This window comes from Oncorhynchus nerka, linkage group LG27, assembly GCF_034236695.1.
Source record: "Oncorhynchus nerka isolate Pitt River linkage group LG27, Oner_Uvic_2.0, whole genome shotgun sequence".
In the NCBI taxonomy this organism is placed as follows: domain Eukaryota; kingdom Metazoa; phylum Chordata; class Actinopteri; order Salmoniformes; family Salmonidae; genus Oncorhynchus; species Oncorhynchus nerka.
The window spans coordinates 19,260,137-19,279,710 of NC_088422.1; the positions used below are offsets into that span (position 1 = coordinate 19,260,137).

Genomic DNA, 19,574 nt, shown 5'->3' on the forward strand with positions numbered 1-19,574 from the left:
GGAGACGGGGGGACTAAAGGACAGAGGAGACTAAAGGACAGAGGAGACGGGGGGACTAAAGGACAAAGGGGACGGGGGGGACTAAAGGACAGGGGGACTAAAGGACAGAGGAGACGGAGGGGACTAAAGGACAGAGGGGACGGGGGACTAAAGGACAGGGGGACTAAAGGACAGAGGAGACGGGGGGACTAAAGGACAGGGGGATGGGGGGACTAAAGGACAGGGGGACGGGGGGACTAAAGGACAGAGGAGACGGAGGGGGACTAAAGGACAGGGGGATGGGGGACTAAAGGACATGGGGTACGGGGGGGACAAAAGGACAGAGAGGACAAAAGGACAGAGGAGACGGGGGGGGACTAAAGGACAGGGGGATGGGGGGGACTAAAGGACAGAGGAGACGGGGGGCCTAAAGGACAGAGGGGACGGGGGGGACTAAAGGACAGAGGGGACTAAAGGACAGAGGAGACGGGGGACTAAAGGACAGGGGGATGGGGGACTAAAGGACAAAGGAGACGGGGGACTAAAGGACAGGGGGGATGGGGGGACTAAAGGACAGAGGAGACGGGGGGACTAAAGGACAGAGGGGACGGGTGGGACTAAAGGACAGAGGGGACGGGGGGGGACTAAAGGACAGAGGGGACGGGGGGACTAAATGACAGAGGGGACTAAAGGACAGGGGGACGGGGGGGACTAAAGGACAGAGGGGACGGGCCGGACTAAAGGACAGGGGGACGGGGGGACTAAAGGACAGGAGGACAAAAGGACAGAGGGGACGGGGGACTAAAGGACAGACGGGACGGGGGGGTCTAAAGGACAGAGGAGACGGAGGGGACTAAAGGACAGGGGGACTAAAGGACAGAGGAGACGGGGGGACTAAAGGACAGAGGAGACGGAGGGGACTAAAGGACAGGGGGACTAAAGGACAGAGGAGACTAAAGGACAGAGGAGACGGGGGGACTAAAGGACAGAGGAGACTAAAGGACAGAGGAGACGGGGGGACTAAAGGACAAAGGGGACGGGGGACTAAAGGACAGGGGGACTAAAGGACAGAGGAGACGGAGGGGACTAAAGGACAGAGGGGACAGGGGGACTAAAGGACAGGGGGACTAAAGGACAGAGGAGACGGGGGGACTAAAGGACAGGGGGATGGGGGACTAAAGGACAGGGGGACGGGGGGACTAAAGGACAGAGGAGACGGAGGGGGACTAAAGGACAGGGGGATGGGGGACTAAAGGACATGGGGTACGGGGGGGGACTAAAGGACAGGGGGACGGGGGGATTAAAGGACAGAGGAGACTAAAGGACAGAGGAGACGGAGGGGACTAAATGACAGGGGGACTGGGGGACTAAAGGACAGGGGGACGGTGGGGAATTAAAGGACGGGGGGGAACTAAAGGACGGAGTGGACGGGGGGACTAAAGGACAGGGGCGACGGTGGGGAACTATAGGACGGTGGGGAACTAAAGGACGGGGGAACTAAAAGACAGGGGGAAGGGGGGACTAAAGGACAGGGGGACGAGAGGGACTAAAGGACAGAGGGGACGGGGGACTAAAGGACAGGGGAGATTAAAGGACAGAGGAGACGGGGGGACTAAAGGACAGGGGGACTAAAGGACAGAGGAGACGGGGGGACTAAAGGACAGAGGAGACTAAAGGACAGAGGAGACGGGGGGACTAAAGGACAGAGGAGACTAAAGGACAGAGGAGACGGGGGGACTAAAGGACAGAGGGGACTAAAGGACAGAGGAGATGGGGGGACTAAAGGACAGAGGGGACAGGGGGACTAAAGGACATGGGGGATGGGGGGGGACTAAAGGACAGGGGGATGGGGGACTAAAGGACATGGGGTACGGGGGGACTAAAGGACAGGGCGGACGGGGGGGACTAAAGGACAGAGGAGACAGGGGACTAAACGACAGAGGAGACGGGGGGACTAAAGGACAGGGGATGGGGGGGGACTAAAGGACAAGGGGGACGGGGGGACTGAAGGATGGGGGAAGGGTTGGGGACTAAATGACAGGGGGACGGGGGGACTAAAGGACAGGGGGACGGTGGGGAACTAAAGGACGGGGGGAACTAAAGGACGGAGTGGACGGGGGGACTAAAGGACAGGGGGATGGTGGGGAACTAAAGGACGGTGGGGAACTAAAAGACGGGGGGAACAAAGGACGGAGTGGACTGGGGGACTAAAGGACAGGGGGAAGGGGGGACTAAAGCACGGGGATGGGGGACTAACGGATAGGGGGACGGTTGGGGACTAAAGGATTGGGGGACGAGGGGGACTAAAGGATGGGGGCGACGGGGGGGGGGGGGCTAAAGGACAGGGGGACGAGGGGGACTAAAGGACAGAGGGGACGGGCGGGACTAAAGGACAGGGGGATTAAAGGACAGAGGAGACGGTGGGAACTAAAGTACAGGGGGACTAAAGGACAGAGGAGACGGAGGGGACTAAAGGACAGGGGGACTAATGGACAGAGGAGACGGTGGGGACTAAAGGACAGGGGGACTAAAGGACAGGGGGACTGGGTGACTAAAGGTCGGGGGGACAAGGGGACTAAAGGACAGGGAAGACGGGGGGACTAAAGGACGGGGGGACAAGGGGACTAAAGGACAGGGGGACTGGGGGACTAAAGGACGAGGGTACAAGGGGACTAAAGGACAGGGGGACGGAGGGGATTAAAGGACGGGGGGACAAGGGGACTAAAAGACAGGTGGGACGGGGGGACTAAAGGACGGGGGGGCTAAAAGGACGGGGACAAGGGGACTAAAGGACAGGGGGACGGGGAGACTAAAGGACGGGGGGACTAAAGGACAGGGGTACAAGGAGACTAAAGGACAGGGGGGACGGGGGGGACTAAAGGACGGGGGGGGCTAAAGCAACATAAAGTTGGAGATTAGGTCAGAGGGAAAATCCCCCAACACTGGAAGATTTTATAATGCTTCCAAATCCTTAATTCATGTATTTTGAAATATTCACTCTTATGACTATTATGCAGATCCTAATTTCCATGTGGACTGAATGAAAACGACACGAAATAATCACTCTTATTATGACTATTATGACTATTATTCAGATCCTAATTTCCATGTGGACTGAATGAAAACTGTTTCGTGATCCGAGAGATAAAAAGAGAAAAGAAAACAGCAAATTCCTACAGAGAGGCATATAAATCATGTATGTCTTTATTTCTCGGCAGTCTTATCCTTGAAATCAACATTTAGTCATTTTCTTATTTGGGAAGTGAAGAGCTACAGTGGGGGAGTGGGAGATTTGGTTCACAAGGTTTAGCTCTGGTCCGGCCGTACAGTAGAGTGAAGGACAAGGCTGATTAGCCGTAGTTCCCGCCTCAAATCCTCAGCTCGGAGAACAGCTGCACTGTTCACATAACCTTGCATGCCCCCCCTGCCCCCTTCCTACCCCCCTGGCTAATGATAGCAGAGCACGTCCCCTTTGCAAACAAACAGATTTTTCCACTTCACACACTCACACTGGTGGGCTCTCCTCTCTCCCTCTACTCTCTCCATTCCCTCCCTTCATTTTCTCATATTATTGATGGTTTTCTCCACCCTGAGAAAAATCCACAGGCCACATGACCTCAGGAACGGGCTGAGAACGATGAAGGACCCTCCCCTTCTTCCCACCCTGTCCAGTGAGCAACCCACTTACTGGGGTGGGGGTGGGGGTGTGGGTGGTGGGGCAGCTCTGGACCCCAGCCGCTGCTGCTGCACATTATCCCAAATAAACAACTCATTACAGGTGTACTTAACTGAGGGGAGCTAGCGAGCATCAGAAGCTATTCCCTGTTATCATTCCAAGTGCTTCTCTACCGACTAGACTAGAGGGAAGAGGAGCCCAGGAAGGTAGGCAGCTGAACGGTAGAGGAAAAAGAGGAGGAGATGAGAGGTAGAGGAGGAGGGGGACGAGAAGGGAGGGGAGGCAGAAAAGGATTTTGAATTTACTTCCGAGAAAAATTAACAAGAGCCTTTCATTCTTTCACTTTCTCTCTTCCCGTAGCTCCCTCTTCCTCTCGACATCTCTCTCTCTCTATATCTATCTCCCTGTGGATTTCCTACTGCTCTTCCTTGTTTTCCACAACCTCAGAAGTGGGTCATCGACAGGCAGCATTTTGAAGAACATAACAAAAACTGTCTGTACTCTGAGAACAATCCTGGGCTTCTTTAACAAGAAGCCCACTTATCAAATTAAGCTGTCAAAAGCAAATTAATAACAGCCAGTACTATTCCCTTCAGAAAGGTACAAACAAATTGGAGAAAACTACTGACCAATTACTAGTGAGGCATGGTAGCCCTGGATTTGTCTCTCACTCTTCACAAGGATGCCCTAGTTAATATGATTATAACCGAGCTCAACATCACCAGCAGTTAGCAGAAGATTGATAAATATCAATCAAATCAATCCAAAGGTTTCCTACATACTATATGAGTGTCATGAAAAAATGAAACACTACATTTGAGACCTGATCACCCAATGACCGAGTACAGTGTGAAGACAACCATTTCCTAAGGGAGGCAAAAAGAGAAAGTTAACACTCTCAGCACCATGTTAACATGGCACATGTATGTGACAGTGAAGTGAAATTAACATGACACCTCCACATATAGATGGCAATGAGCAGAGAGGACATCACCCCTCCAGTTCACACACACAGACACAGTGGGTGTCAGAAAATACTTTGCTCCAGCTTAACCCGTTAACACTCCTCTCGCGATACCACCCTCACAGCCCATTACTGCCATTATCGCTGATAGTCTCTCCAACAACAGAGACATATGTACAATTATCACCAATTCACTCCCCTAATATTCCAAAATGTCACCCTATTCAACTATATCCAAGTCTACACGCCAAGAAGACAACAACAACGTCTCCTACTGTAGAGGAATTTCTCATTGGCTTGATACACCCTCTATGTCAGTCCCATCCTGTTTGGTAGTCCCCCAGGGGACAGTGGTGGAGTAGCCCAGCGGTGGAGTAGCCCAGCGGTGGAGTAGCCCAGCGAGGAGGCACCGTAGTAGGGGAGGGATGTAACGTGGAGGCACTTGGAGGGCCTGGGACTGTGGAGGAGGGAGGCCAGCCCGGTGCTTCCACCACGGCAGGTATCCCCCATGCTTCCTCAGCTATTTATAAACCATGAGCTCAGCACAGGGACAAAAATAAGACCAGGGCCATTTTTTTAACAAACAATACTGCTCACACACACCCTCACAGATCCATTCACAGACACACACACACACACACCCTCACAGATCCACTCACAGACACGAAAACACATAAACAGGAGTTATTATGCTGTATAGACAAATAGAAAGGTGTCACTGCAGCGCTGCTCAAATATAAACCCTCATCGCTCCCCACCTCTCTCCCTTCTTCCCTACTTCCCCACCTCTCTCCTACTGCTCCACACCTCTCTCCCTTCTTCCCTACTTCCCCACCTCTCTCCCTTCTTCCCTACTTCCCCACCTATCTCCCTTCTTCCCCACTTCCCCACCTCTCTCCCTTCTTCCCCACTTCCACACCTCTCTCCCTTCTTCCCCACTTCCCCACCTCTCTCCCTTCTTCCCTACTTCCCCACCTCTCTCCCTTCTTCCCTACTTCCCCACCTCTCTCCCTTCTTCCCTACTTCCCACCTCTCTCCCTTCTTCCCCACTTCCACACCTCTCTCCCTTCTTCCCCACTTCCCCACCTCTCTCCCTTCTTCCCCAATTCCACACCTCTCTCCCTTCTTCCCTACTTCCCCACCTCTCTCCCTTCTTCCCTACTTCCACACCTCTCTCCCTTCTTCCCTTCTTCCCCACCTCTCTCTTACTGCTCAACCCTCTCTCTTCTGACACACGCGCGCACACACACACACACACACACACACACACACACACACACACACACACACACACACACACACACACACACACACACACACACACACACACACACACACACACACACACACACACACACACACACACAGAAGGGTATTTGTTTTTCCACTGGGCTTGTCCACAGTGGCAGCCAGCTGAAAGCATCCATCGGCAGAGCTCAGAGAGAGGTTGGTGGTGTTCACAAGGTTCCACTCTGCCTAGCAGGCCGGAGTTTCAAACCTTGAAATGAAGCACAATGCTGGAGTTTAAAACCTTGAAGTGAAACACAATGCTGGAGTTTAAAACCTTGAAGTGAAACACAATGCTGGAGTTTAAAACCTTGAAGTGAAACACAATGCTGGAGTTTAAAACCTTGAAATGAAGTGGCAGGCTGGAGTTTAAAACCTTGAAGTGAAGCACAATGCTGGAGTTTAAAACCTTGAAGTGAAGCACCAGGTTGGAGTTTTAAACAAAGTGCCCCCTCATTCATTATACATGCAACTCCGCACTGCAAATCTCCTGTCCGCAACACTCTCTCTTTCTCTCTCTCTCTAACAATGAATAATGACATCACGCGCTGCATTATGGAAAAGCCATACATCAAAGCAAACAGCGAGCCAGCCAGAAAAGTCTTAAAAAATGGAGGGAGAGAGAGTGAGAGAAAGAGAGAGAGAACCAGAGTGAGAGAGAGAGATAGAAAGAGAAAGAGAGAGAGTGAGAGAGAGAAAGCGAGAGAGAGAGAAAGAGTATGCTCACAAGAGAGAGAAAGCGAAAGAGGGAGATACAGTCAAACCTACACATATTTATCTGTGGACTTGCACAAGAAAGTTACACAATTTCAAACGATGAAGTAAACATCTAAAGGCATATTTCAGTGGCACAAATTTCTATATGGCAGTACGAAAACTACCTGAACTTTAGCAGATAAAAGTAGGTTTTTTACGTTTCTGAAGATGTTGCTGAATTTAAGAATTAATGTTGTGGCATAGAAACTAATAAAATATTACAAAATTTGTTTCTGAAGATTTCTCTTTCTGCGTTGCGTTGCACAGCTCAATAAGCAGTATTTACCTGTTATTATTCTGTTTTTTCCCCAAATGCAACAAAACATCCTACACGACTTCAGACCATGAAAGCCTCAAAGTCATTTTGGATAATTTTTTAAAATACATTGCCAGTTGTTTTAGAACATGGCAGTAGAAAAAGGCTACAGTCACCAAGCCTGTCAGAGTTCTCTATCAGAGAGCAATACAAAGACAATGCCTACACGGTCATATAACGCCCAGATAGAGTCAGCTTTAGGAACGTGTCTGTCTCTCTCTTTTATTCTCTCTCCCTCTCAGTCTCTCTGTCCCTCTCAGTCTCTCTGTGTCTCTCAGTCTCTCTGTGTGTCTCAGTCTCTCTTTCCTTCTCAGTCTCTCTCTCCCTCTCCATCTCTCTCAGTCTCTCTGTGTCTCTCAGTCTCTCTGTGTCTCTCCATCTCTCTCCCTCTCAGTCTCTCTCTCCCTTTCCGTCTCTCCCCCTCTCAGTCTCTCTGTCCCTCTCAGTCTCTCTGTGTCTCTCCGTCTCTCTGTGTGTCTCAGTCTCTCTTTCCCTCTCAGTCTCTCTGTGTGTCTCAGTCTCTCTTTCCTTCTCAGTCTCTTGCTCCCTCTCCATCTCTCTCAGTCTCTCTGTGTCTCTCAGTCTCTCTGTGTCTCTCCATCTCTCTCCCTCTCAGTCTCTCTCTCCCTTTCCGTCTCTCCCCCTCTCAGTCTCTCTGTGTCTCTCCATCTCTCTCCCTCACAGTCTCTCTGTGTCTCTCCATCTCTCCCCCTCTCAGTCTCTCTCCCTCTCTCAGTCTCTCTGTCTCTCCATCTCTCTCCCTCACAATCTCTCTCCCCCTCTCAGTCTCTCTGTGTCTCTCCATCTCTCCCCCTCAGTCTCTCACCCTCTCAGTCTCTCTCTCCCTCTCTCTCCCTCTCAGTCTCTGTGTCTCTCAAGTCTCTCTCCCTATCAGTCTCTCTGTGTCTCTCAGTCTCTCTGTGTCTCTCAGTCTCTATCCCCCTCTCATCTCTCTGTGTCTCTCCATCTCTCTCCCTCTCAGTCGCTCTCTCCCTCTCAGTCTCTCTGTAACGCTCAGTCTCTCAGTGTTTCTCAGTCTCTCAGTCTCTCTCCCCCTCTCTGTCTCTCTGTGTCTCTCAGTCTTTCTCCCCCTCTCACTCTCCCCCTCTCAGTCTCTCTGTGTCTCTCAGTATCTCTCCCCCTCTCAGTCTCTCTGTGTCTCTCAGTCTCTCTCCCCCTCTCAGTCTCTCGGTGTCTCTCAGTCTCTCGGTGTCTCTCAGTCTCTCTCCGTCTCTCAGTCTCTCTGTGTCTCTCAGTCTCTCTCCCCCTCTGTCTCTCTCCCCCTCTCAGTCTCTCTCCCCCTCTCAGTCTCTCTCGCCCTCTCAGTCTCTCTCTCCCTCTCAGTCACTCTGTGTCTCTGTCTCTCTCCCCCTCTCAGTCTCTCTCTCCCTCTCAGTCTCTCTCCCCCTCTCTGTTTCTCTTTCTGTTTCTTTCTACATTCCAAATGTTAGAGACAGCCCTGTATGACACATTTTTGGAGGCCGGCCCCTGATCTAGGAATGACACAGATGACAGTGGAGAGGAAAAGTGGTGTGGTCTTTGGCAGGACACTGCCTGGGTTAAGCTGTGTGCTCTACAGAACAGAGTGTATTCCTACTGTAGCGTCTCCACTCTGACAGTATTATTCACTAACAATGTTTCCAACAGTGGCCACTGACTTCAACAGAGAACTTCCTGCTTATCGATCCTGTGGATACAGAGCTGTGGCTTTGTGACATAAAATAACCCCGAGCATTAAAAAATGAACACTATAATCAGCTCTGCGCCAATATAATGAACATTTATATATCAGTCAACGATGAGCAATTAACTATTATAACAATATATATATTTTTAACTGCACTGGTCAGGGTGTGTGTGAGAAACTCCGCCTCTGGCTCCATGAACACAGGATCTTGTAAAAAACACCTATTAGTGAGCTGTGAACCACGGCGGCAGGCAGGAGGCAGCAGGCAGGCAGCATCGGTGGCAGCGGTGGGCTTTCAGATGGATGTTAGAGTATGTGAGGCCAGGGCACAGAGGAACCTCTGTGCGTCTCACCGGACCATGTTTCAGAATGACTCGGCTATGTTGCTAGGGTGACAAAGATAAATTACAGTCACTGGAAAATATTTCTGCACTTTTCCCACTCCTTTTTGCTCTTGTCATTGGGTGAAGTCCAACAGCATGCCACACCAAAGGGGGAGGTGGGACTTGTCTCTGAACAGTGAGGGAGAAGTCGTCCCTCGCTACGCCACACCACACCACACCACGGCAGAGAAACAGGTCAGCCACTGTCTTTCATCTCAGAGTTGATGTGCACCAAGAGAAAACAACTCACCCCTCTGACCCACCCCCCCAAAAAAGGATTTGGAGTTTATTCCACTTTTATTTCAAAGCACATTTAGGGCAGGTAAAATAGACAATTCAAGATGAAGTCAAGCTATTTGGTTATTGGAAACTACCCAGGTACAGTACAAGGTGCCTGGATTTTGTCTAAAATAAATCTCACTGGGAAACTATGGTAACTAATGCAAGTAAACATATATATTCAAAATAAAACTTGCAGTCTATAATGCCTAACGTCTGGCTTTTCTAATGCCTGAAAATGAACTTTCACTGACACACTAGACATACTGTATATAAATGCAGTAAAAGCTATTCATATCTACTTTAAACTAATACAACCCAGGCTCATAATATCATGTACAGACTTGCTGGGTGTATCGAGTAGTGTTCGGAATATATCCCATATCCTTCTCTAAACGTTTCTCTCCCTCTTATCACATCCAACCCTCCTTTCTCTGTTGTCTACTGTCCTCCTCTCTCAATCCAGACAGTCCAGAGCTCCATATGTGGGTGTTTTAGGTGGATCTTAGCCTGGCATATATTTACATTTACATTTAAGTCATTTAGCAGACGCTCTTATCCAGAGCGACTTACAAATTGGAGTTAAAGGCTGGAGCTGGTGATATTAGTAGTCTATGTGATCAGTAGCGCTGAGATCTGTCCTGTTCTGTCTTGCCCAGACCACCCAGCAAGCAGCCGCCATGATGACCAGGCCTGACAGGAAACAGGAAACAGGAAACCGGAAGCAACAGGCAGGAAGTCCTGTTCTTCTAGTCTAGTCCATTTGGAATACAACAACATCTCTATCACACATTAGGAGACACTGACTTCAGTCTTCCAATGGACAGAAACACTTTTTCTCTCCTACAAGCTCTTCAACCCTGTCAATCTCATTCTTTATCGTTTAATTCGGTCTCTTTCAAAGTCTGTATTATATTCTCTTTCATACGATTTGTTTCTCCTCAGTTTATCTTTCCAGCCATCACATTGACACTTTCTTTTCGACTCTACCATCTTTCCACACATCAATCCCTCCATGTGAGAATACAACAAAAAGACATGAATTTTTATTTAAATGTCTACCAACAGACACGCAAACTAATTCAAACAAACACACACACACACACACACACAGACACACACTCACAAACAAACAAAAGGAACACCAAACACAAAGCACAGAACAGCTAGAATTCTACTTTATGCAGAAATATTCTAAAATGTGTTTTACAATACAATTAAACATCAAAGCATGAGATATTCCTCTGTGATCTTTAACACCCTAGTGAACAAACCCCACACACCCCCTTCCACTTATAGCATTGAGGAAAAGTTGCTGAACGTCATGGCTAATTACTAGATAGAGACAGAAGACATCGTTATGCAAACCAGGACACACTCATATCTGCATTGAAATACATCATAAAGCATTGAAGAACTACAATACTTTCTTGGGCTTATTTATTAACTTTATTAGTAATTGCAGCCTAATAAAGATACTGTGACAATGCTCGCAATAAACACAAACACAGAGGGAAATATTCCCAACACATACATCAGTTAGGACAATATAATTGGGATTTGCACTAAATTAGTAAATAAACACATTCTTAGGTTGCCCAGATACTTTTTTGTAAGTAAAAAAAAAATGAGGCTAAACAGAACAATATTCAGCCCATACCTAGCTGTAGAGGTAACACCCGCCTTACAATAAACAAGCGCTCACACTGAAACCCCTTAAGTTATCAAATGATTTGAACCTGCTCCAATACAGCGGAACAACTCCAGTGAGCTATTCCGAGCAGAGCTCAGCTCTATTGCACTGTTCATTTCAGATCAAATAGGAGAAGAAAAGCACCCTTCCTGTGTACTGTATGCTGGAGTTCCTGGGTGTATCATCGTCACATTGTTGTGGAAAAAGGACCCAAAAATACAATGTCATTTGTGAGAATATCACCTCATGGTGTAAAATATGATGTCTCCTCCTCATCTGAAGTAAATAAGATTCCTCTGAATTGCTTCAAATGTTACCCGCTTCTTTAAGCCGAAGGGCATAAAGTGCAATTACTTCAGTATCTAGTATCTACCACAAGATCTTGCTAACCTGCAAATTAAAGTGTTTTACTGATGTTTAACTGAGCAAACTCTGCAAACCCCTTCCAAAACATTTGCGACCATTACTGGGGGGAAAAAAAGTCTAACTTTAAAGTAAAGCAATACGGGCTATTAAATTATTTGCTTAAACGTAAACGCTTCTGATGTTTCTATTTAGAAAAATGTTTTCATAGATTTACTTTTTCCTTCATTAGGATGGTATTTTGAACCTTGCTTATGTAGCATGTGCCCATAAGTATCACTGTCGAGACTATTCCCTTCAAACGTAAGCGACCAAATTCAGCAGTCCTTTTTAGAGTTTACGGAGCATGCTAGTGTACGCCTTAAATCAAGCACTCTTTGACAGATTTCCTTATTGCACTGAATGCCAACAGGGAGCTGAACTCTCTCAGGTCATGCTGTTGAATATCAACCAGTAAATCTTCTCTCTGTTCATAAATCAGTACTAGAGAGGAACATTCTAACTACACTGGTCACTCAGAGGAAGCTGAAGATGTTTTTTGGGTTTACAGAAAAGCAGTGATCCTGGCACAAAGGGTGTCCCTTCACTTGAATACAGCTTTATTGAGCCCCTGGTGTACAGCGATGTGCTTCGACAATCAGCTAAATGCCCTGGCCAATCAGAGTGACACGTGACCCCCTAATCCCTCTTTGTGAGAAGGGTAAGAGCATGTTGTCACTGTTGGTTTTGTGAATCGGCATCCAGAATCCCCAATGATTTGTTAGGAAGGACATGTCTGAGAAGAGTAAGAGAAACACAGCAGAGAGAGGGAGAGAGAGAGAGAGAGAGAGAGAGAGAGAGAGAGAGAGAGAGAGAGAGAGAGAGCATAGAGAACAGAGGGAGAGAGAGAGAGAGAGAGAGAGAGAGAGAGCATAGAGAACAGAGGGGAGAGAGAGAGAGAGAGAGAGAGAGAGAGAGAGAGAGAGAGTGGGAGAGAGAGAGAGAGAGAGAGAGAGTGGGAGAGAGAGAGAGAGAGAGAGAGAGAGAGCGAGAGAGGGAGCGAGAGAGAGAGAGAGAGAGAGAGAGAGAGAGAGAGAGAGAGAGAGAGAGAGAGAGAGAGAGTGTGTGACTCTGATATTACAGAGCTTGGCTGAGAGAGTCCTCTGTGTGTAATCGTGTGTCCACATGTGAGCGCTCACCTTCCCTCTGAGCAGATTAACCTAACTCTAAATCCCGAGAGAGCAACAGGCGAGCGACACAAAGAACATCTTCATTGATGGTGGGAGTGGGAAGGAGTACAGTAAATGTGTATGTCCACTACTCCTTGCCAAAGGGCAACTTCCCATCTACTCCTTCACAACAGAACATCCAGAACATTCTGAGTAATGCAAAATACACTGGAGCCTTGAATCAAACAAGCAAATCCCACTTTACTGAATACTGAGCTGATATTACTGATAAACGCAGAGACATTAGCCTTGCACTGAGCGTTGCTTGTATTTCCAGTAGTCCAACAGCCCAGAGGTGGTAGCAACTCTAAAAGCCTCTGGATGGGGCTGTACTTTTCCAGAATGTCCTCACAATCACTGCCTCTGCTCAATTCCTTTCTACAAAATCATCCAGAAACTTCAGAATTAGGCAATTCAATAATTGTGACTCATTTTGAGAAATCATGGCATTGAGTAAATAGATCATTTTCATTTCACATCATGATACTAATTTACAGTATAAAAAGTATTATTATATTAATATTAGATATGCAAGCGCATACAATCTGAATAATACACACTCAGTCTTAGCAAGCTCAGTTTCCCTAAGGTATCAGAAATGAAGGCACTATTTAACATATAAAATGTGCCTTACTTTATTTGTGTAAATATGTATGAGGGGTTCCAAATTATATTATATCCAAAATATGAATGCAATTTTAATTTACATTTCTCAAAAGTAATTACAATTACCACAGGTTATTTCAGACAGTGTTCTCTGTCCCACTCTTTATAACAAGCTCAATTTAGCCTGGTTTAAAGACTTCACAGAACATTTCTACTATACAAAAGCTATCATGAGTGAAATGTTATATATAATATATTTGTTCAATGAACATAGAGCCCTGACTTTACAGACCAAAAAATATGCTATGCATATAGCTTAATAATTATGTACTTATATTTCTGATAGGTAGAAACGGCAAAAACCTACTAGTATCTTCCTGCTCCAAGAAAACAGACACACTTTAGTTTGTCTGAATTGTCATCACTAGGCTATCTATCCTCCACAATTTAGCTACATTGCTTGACTGACTACAATTACACATGAATATTGTATCGTTGGATGTTCTATTAGACTGTGAAACTATGGCATACAAATCCAACAGGGAAGCTGAATCATTTGATCTGGCAGTAATGTCAGTTAACAGGTGTGAATGTGACTTGTTTTCAATCATTAAAAAGAGTCAATTAAGACAACTAACTCACATCTTCATAATATACCAGTAAAACATGATTATGTTGAGTTGCATTGATTCAGAATGCATTGGGAAACTTGGTTGTAATGTAAAATGTGTCAAGCCTAACTTCTGACAAGTTGAATTCAGTCTCCAAAATGGGCCACTCATATAAAGCAGGGTATACTTCATTATTCATCATTATTAACAGTCAATACTTTACTCATTTGTGAGACCAGCAGAAATTATGAATTTTATTCCGGGTTGTGACTTGTTATAAATGTATCTACGCGCCTACCGGTATATCTATAGTTTAGTTTAAATATATAGATTAGTTTAAAAAATAAATAAATATATATATATATATATTTAAACTAATAGGCCTATACAAAATTTTCAGAGTAATTATTGTAAAATGCTGAATAATATAATGCCATAACGCTTCAATATAGGACGCTGCCAGTAGCTCTATCAGTCTATTGTGCGCCTGTGGATATGGTGCTGCGATATTGTGGGAAAGAAACACTGCAAGGTCAAAGCAACACTTATGTGACAACAAAACCATGAGACAAAACTTGACTCTCGTACTTATTTTGCTGCTTGTAGCCTATTTAATTAACAGACACCGTTGTCATATGCTTTGAGATAAGATGTTCATTGTCACATTGTATCAATAGGTGTAGTAGTGAAGTTTTTGGGGAGGTAACGCGCTTCAAAATAGCGCTCAAGTTTACCGGTGATGTCAAACTGACACCAAAGATTCTAAATAAAGACGCCTCGCTGCTTCCATCGAGATACAACGTGTTCTCTGGATATGACAAAGATTTGATAAATGTAGGAGCACGTTACTCACTTTATTATGCATGAAATCTGTCCGGTAAGTGCGAGATACCACAGGCAGTCTCCGGTTGTGTCGTCCGGCCGAATGACAGAGCGTACAGGAAGCCGTTGGGTGCCCGGGATGGACTTCGCAAAGACGCACTTAAATCCAGCACTGGTAGCAACGCAACTCAAAAAAGAACGGCACTATGAAATAATATCAAAAACTAGCCACTCTCTCGTCTGACTGTGTCTTTGAGGACAGTGAGGATGGTTGCTTGGTCTCCAGTGATGTGTCGGCGAAAAGAAGGGACGGTTGAAGCCGTGGACGTCTGTAGCTGATGATGTTGTGAGGGCTGTTTCTCTTCGCTCCCACAATCCTGGCCGAGTCTCTCCCTCACCCTCTCCCAGCGCAGAGAAATATTAGGTTTTACTCCTGAAAGGGGGCGGGCTCACATTTCTCAACTACTTTGATGAGAGAGGCTTAGCACTAATGCATTATTATCACAAACCTGATAAAGTGGACGGACAATTAAGCACTGTGAAAGGACTGTCAGAGAGTATGATTATGGCGGCTATGTGCTTTAAATAAATAACCGTGGAGGGTGTACTTTTAACTTGTGCAGCTGGCCCACCTAATGAAATTCACGTGGCCAAACTGTTGTGGTTGTTGTCCTTGTAATTGATTATATTAACATTACACACTGTCATTAATTAAGCGTTAAATATGTAGGCCCAGTTGACTGTAATATTGTCTTTGATTGGATGCAGCATAGCCTATGGACAAAACAGGTACAATTATAATAATAATAATAATATTCATAATAATACATTGTTTCATTTTTGTCACAGGACGATTTCTAAAAACATTCAGATATTTGCATAAGAAAATGTTTCTGTGAGAAAATGTAACTTTCATCTACAGTTGTTCTGCACCTGTCAATCATTCTCCATGCTCCAGTTATCTCCCGAGATAAGGCCTGACACAGACAGTAAACATGAGCAAATTAGCAAGGGTTATCCCCCATCCAAATGATCTCAAATCATCCACTCAATTAGTGTGAAGATAACAATTGGAACAGCAAGTATGCCACTTCAGACAAGACAAAGGAGCCAAGAGGGTTTGTGAGATGGACCTCAGATAGGTTGGGTAATACCACAGTTCTGATATATTCACATCATGCATCTCAGCTTCAACATTCTGGAATAGTTGTTTAAACACTGGTCCTCTTCATTTCCCCTAGTAAGAAACATTTGGCCTTTGTGTCAAAAGTCTACCTGGCTGTAGAATAGCTTAGCATTATTTTAACCCTTTATCTGCTGGGCGGGCCTGTCACCTCAGTACTGTACAAGGCAAGTCTGAGAAAAAAAGAGGAACATGAAATCAGTTAATAAATAAATCAAGCTGGCTAATCTGCTTGACGGGCGGACACTAGGGTCTGTAACTGAAACCTTTGGTGTCCGATTACTCAGGATACCACCTTCACGTCACGTGACCCTTTAATCTTTAATTGAATTTCCCCTGGATGAACACTAGAACAATCGATAGGCTAGAGGCTATTAGACATAGGAGGCCCATCGCACATCATGACAGTTATCAAGGTTAGGCCATGGAGCTCAGCATGCTAAAACACTAAGTGACACCCACACATGACACAGGTCACATAGTAACTTTAACATAACACACAACTTTGTAGTTGAATGACATGGGATAGAGGAATCTTAGTCCTGAGATGATTTGTGGAGCTTTACTTACGGTGTGCTGCCGAGTATCTTTACTGTGACGTGTGTTATGGGTAACTATGGAGTGACAGACTGTACAGTTTATAATGGGTTGCTATGGAGTGACAGACTATACAGTTTATTATGGGTTGTTATGGAGTGACAGTGTACAGTTTATTATGGGTTGCTATGGAGTGATGTACAGTTTATTATGTGTTGCTATGGAATGACAGACTGTACAGTTTATTATGGCTTTCTATGGAGTGACAGAGTGTACAGTTTATTATGGGTTGCTATGGAGTGATGTACAGTTTAATATGTGTTGCTATGGAGTGACAGACTGTACAGTTTATTATGGCTTTCTATGGAGTGACAGTGTACAGTTTATTATGGGTTGCTATGGAGTGATGTACAGTTTATTATGTGTTGCTATGGAGTGACAGACTGTACAGTTTATTATGGCTTTCTATGAAGTGACAGAGTGTACAGTTTATTATGGGTTGCTATGGAGTGATGTACAGTTTAATATGTGTCGCTATGGAGTGACAGACTGTACAGTTTATTATGGCTTTCTATGGAGTGACAGAGTGTACAGTTTATTATGGGTTGCTATGGAGTGACGTACAGTTTATTATGTATTGCTATGGAGTGACAGACTGTACAATTTAAAGGAGCTTGTACCCACCACTTTCCAGACATCAGCCTCAGTGCCCTCTCTGTGGGGTGTGTGTGTGTGTGTGTGTGTTGTTTGTGGTCTCTCAGTGATTCATCAGAAATGTCCTGGTGGGTGTCTGTGTTTTGAGGTTGTCTTCGGTCGTTTGGCACCTGGAGAGATCAGAGTAAGGCAATCAGACTGGGAGAATGCTTGTTAAACTAGTCACTTATATAAGAGTATCTGAGAGATGAAAATATAATATTGAAGGTATGATAGGTGTCCTGATGTGGCCAGGGTCTAGAGGGAGGAGTCTATGGAAAAGGGAGTTATTGCATCAACACACTGAAATGACTGAACTTATTCGATGGTGTTGCAAATTAGATGGGATGAGAGTTTTCCCCATCTGGTGGCTTATACAGTCACAGCGTATGGTTTTTGAACAATATGAAAATAGTTCTAAAATAGTCATAAGCACTGTCAGTGCTACGCATCATGGGCAGACACATTGTAATGTGCTATTAAGTAGTATCATGATCATATTATTTACATTGGATAACTTTAGAGAGGGATTTAGTTACTGACTCCATTAGAGAGTGGAGTGAGACTGATCGGGTCAGCATATCTGACTAAGTCTGTTTTGTCTTGTGGCTATACAGTTACCAACTAAATGTTACACATCTGCAGACATTGTTGTGCCACCCTGTTTTTCTGTGGACAGCAATTTTAGGACATTGATACATCTGCTCATCTCACATTCTTCTTGTAGTCTTTTGCTCAGTTGTCTTGTAAATAGATTGACTTAGTGTAATGATCGTTGTTGGAAGGATTGGACCAAGGTGCAGCGTGGAAGGCGTCCATCATGTTATTTAATGTGAACCAGCAACAAAACAATAAAGACTAACAAAACTAAAGTGCAGCTTTGTAGTGCAAAAAGGCTACAATACAAAAACAAGATCCCACAAAAACCCAGTAGGAAAAGGCTGCCTAAATATGATCCCTAATCAGAGACAACGATAGACAGCTGCCTCTGATTGGGAACCATACCAGGCCAACATAGAAATTTAAAAAACTAGAGTACCCACCCTAGTCACACCCCGACCTAACCAAATGAGAGAATAAAAGGCAGTCTAAGGTCAGGGCGTGACACTTAGTATCCTAAACTGGTCTGACGCATTCATATGTGGACATCTATAAGTACCTAGGTGTCTGGCTAAACTGTAAACTCTCCTTCCAGACTCATATCAAACATCTCCAATCCAAAATCAAATGTAGAATCGGCTTTCTATTTCGCAACAAAGCCTCCTTCACTCACGCCGCCAAACTTACCCTAGTAAAACTGACTATCCTACCGATCCTCGACTTCGGTAGGATAGTCAAAATGGCTTCCAATACTCTACTCAGCAAACTGGATGCAGTTTATCACAGTGCCATCCACTTTGTTACTAAATCACCTTATACCACCACTGCGACTTGTATGCTCTAGTCGGCTGGCCCTCGCTACATATTCGTCGCCAGACCCACTGGCTCCAGGTCATCTACAAGTCCATGCTAGGTAAAGCTCCGCCTTATCTCAGTTCACTGGTCACGATGGCAACACCCACCTGTAGCACGTGCTCCAGCAGGTGTATCTCACTGATCATCCCTAAAGCCAACACCTCATTTGGCCGCCTTTCCTTCCAGTTCTCTGCTGCCTGTGACTGGAACAAATTGCAAAAATCGCTGAAGTTGGAGACTTTTATCTCCCTCACCAACTTTAAACATCTGCTATCTGAGCAGCTAACCGATCGCTGCAGCTGTACATAGTCCATCGGTAAATAGCTCACCCAATATACCTACCTCATCCCCATACTGTTTTCGTTTATTTACTTTTCTGCTCTTTTGCACACTAGTATCTCTACCTGCACATGGCCATCTGATCATTTATCACTCCAGTGTTAATCTGCTAAATTGTAATTATTCGCCTACCTCCTCATGCCTATTGCACACAATGTATATAGACTCTTTATTTTTTATTTTTTATTGATTACTCCATGTGTAACTCTGTGTTGTTTTCTGTTCACACTGCTATGATTTATCTTGGTCAGGTCGCAGTTGTAAATGAGAACTTGTTCTCAACTAGCCTACCTGGTTAAATAAAGGTAAAATAAAATAAATTAAAAACATTAATTAATCTGGCACGCTGATAGCAACCCCACACCCCCTTTAATCTATCTTTTTTTTGGTTTAAAATAAGCTTTATTTAAGTTTTAAGTATCAGTCATAATATATTGTAACTGCAATTCAGCTTTCACACCAATACATGGCTTCATTATTGCATGGTTTACGGATGTAATAGTGTCCATGGAGGTTTTTGCCTAATAGTTTTTCTGGAGTCCATGGCTTTTTAGTTCCGTTTTGATTTGTTTAAAAATAGTGTTCCAAACGTTGTTTTATAGTCAAAGTACATCTTGTCTCCAGATTATATTGTTCACGAAGCATATGATGCATTTTACCACCCACTGGAATGTTGAGTGTTGTCCGTATTTGAGTAAATCTAATTCCTACAGTGATGGGACATGTCATCTAATTTC

At 45.2% G+C, this 19,574-nt stretch overlaps 1 protein-coding gene across 5 annotated transcripts in view; it reads right to left on the minus strand.

Annotated features, from left to right (window-relative positions):
- Positions 1–19,574, minus strand: part of LOC115111166 (myocyte-specific enhancer factor 2C-like) — a 132,184-nt gene that overhangs the window by 100,032 nt on the left and 12,578 nt on the right. The window contains exon 2 of one of the 5 annotated variants that reach the window (XM_065011428.1): positions 17,035–17,174. The exons of 2 other annotated variants lie outside the window; for them this stretch is intronic. The gene's annotated coding sequence lies outside the window, so the exon portion shown is untranslated. Of the gene's footprint in view, positions 1–14,661; positions 15,152–17,034; positions 17,175–19,574 lie in introns of those variants that run through there. 2 more of the 5 variants (XM_065011431.1, XM_065011426.1) reach the window with 2 other exon arrangements.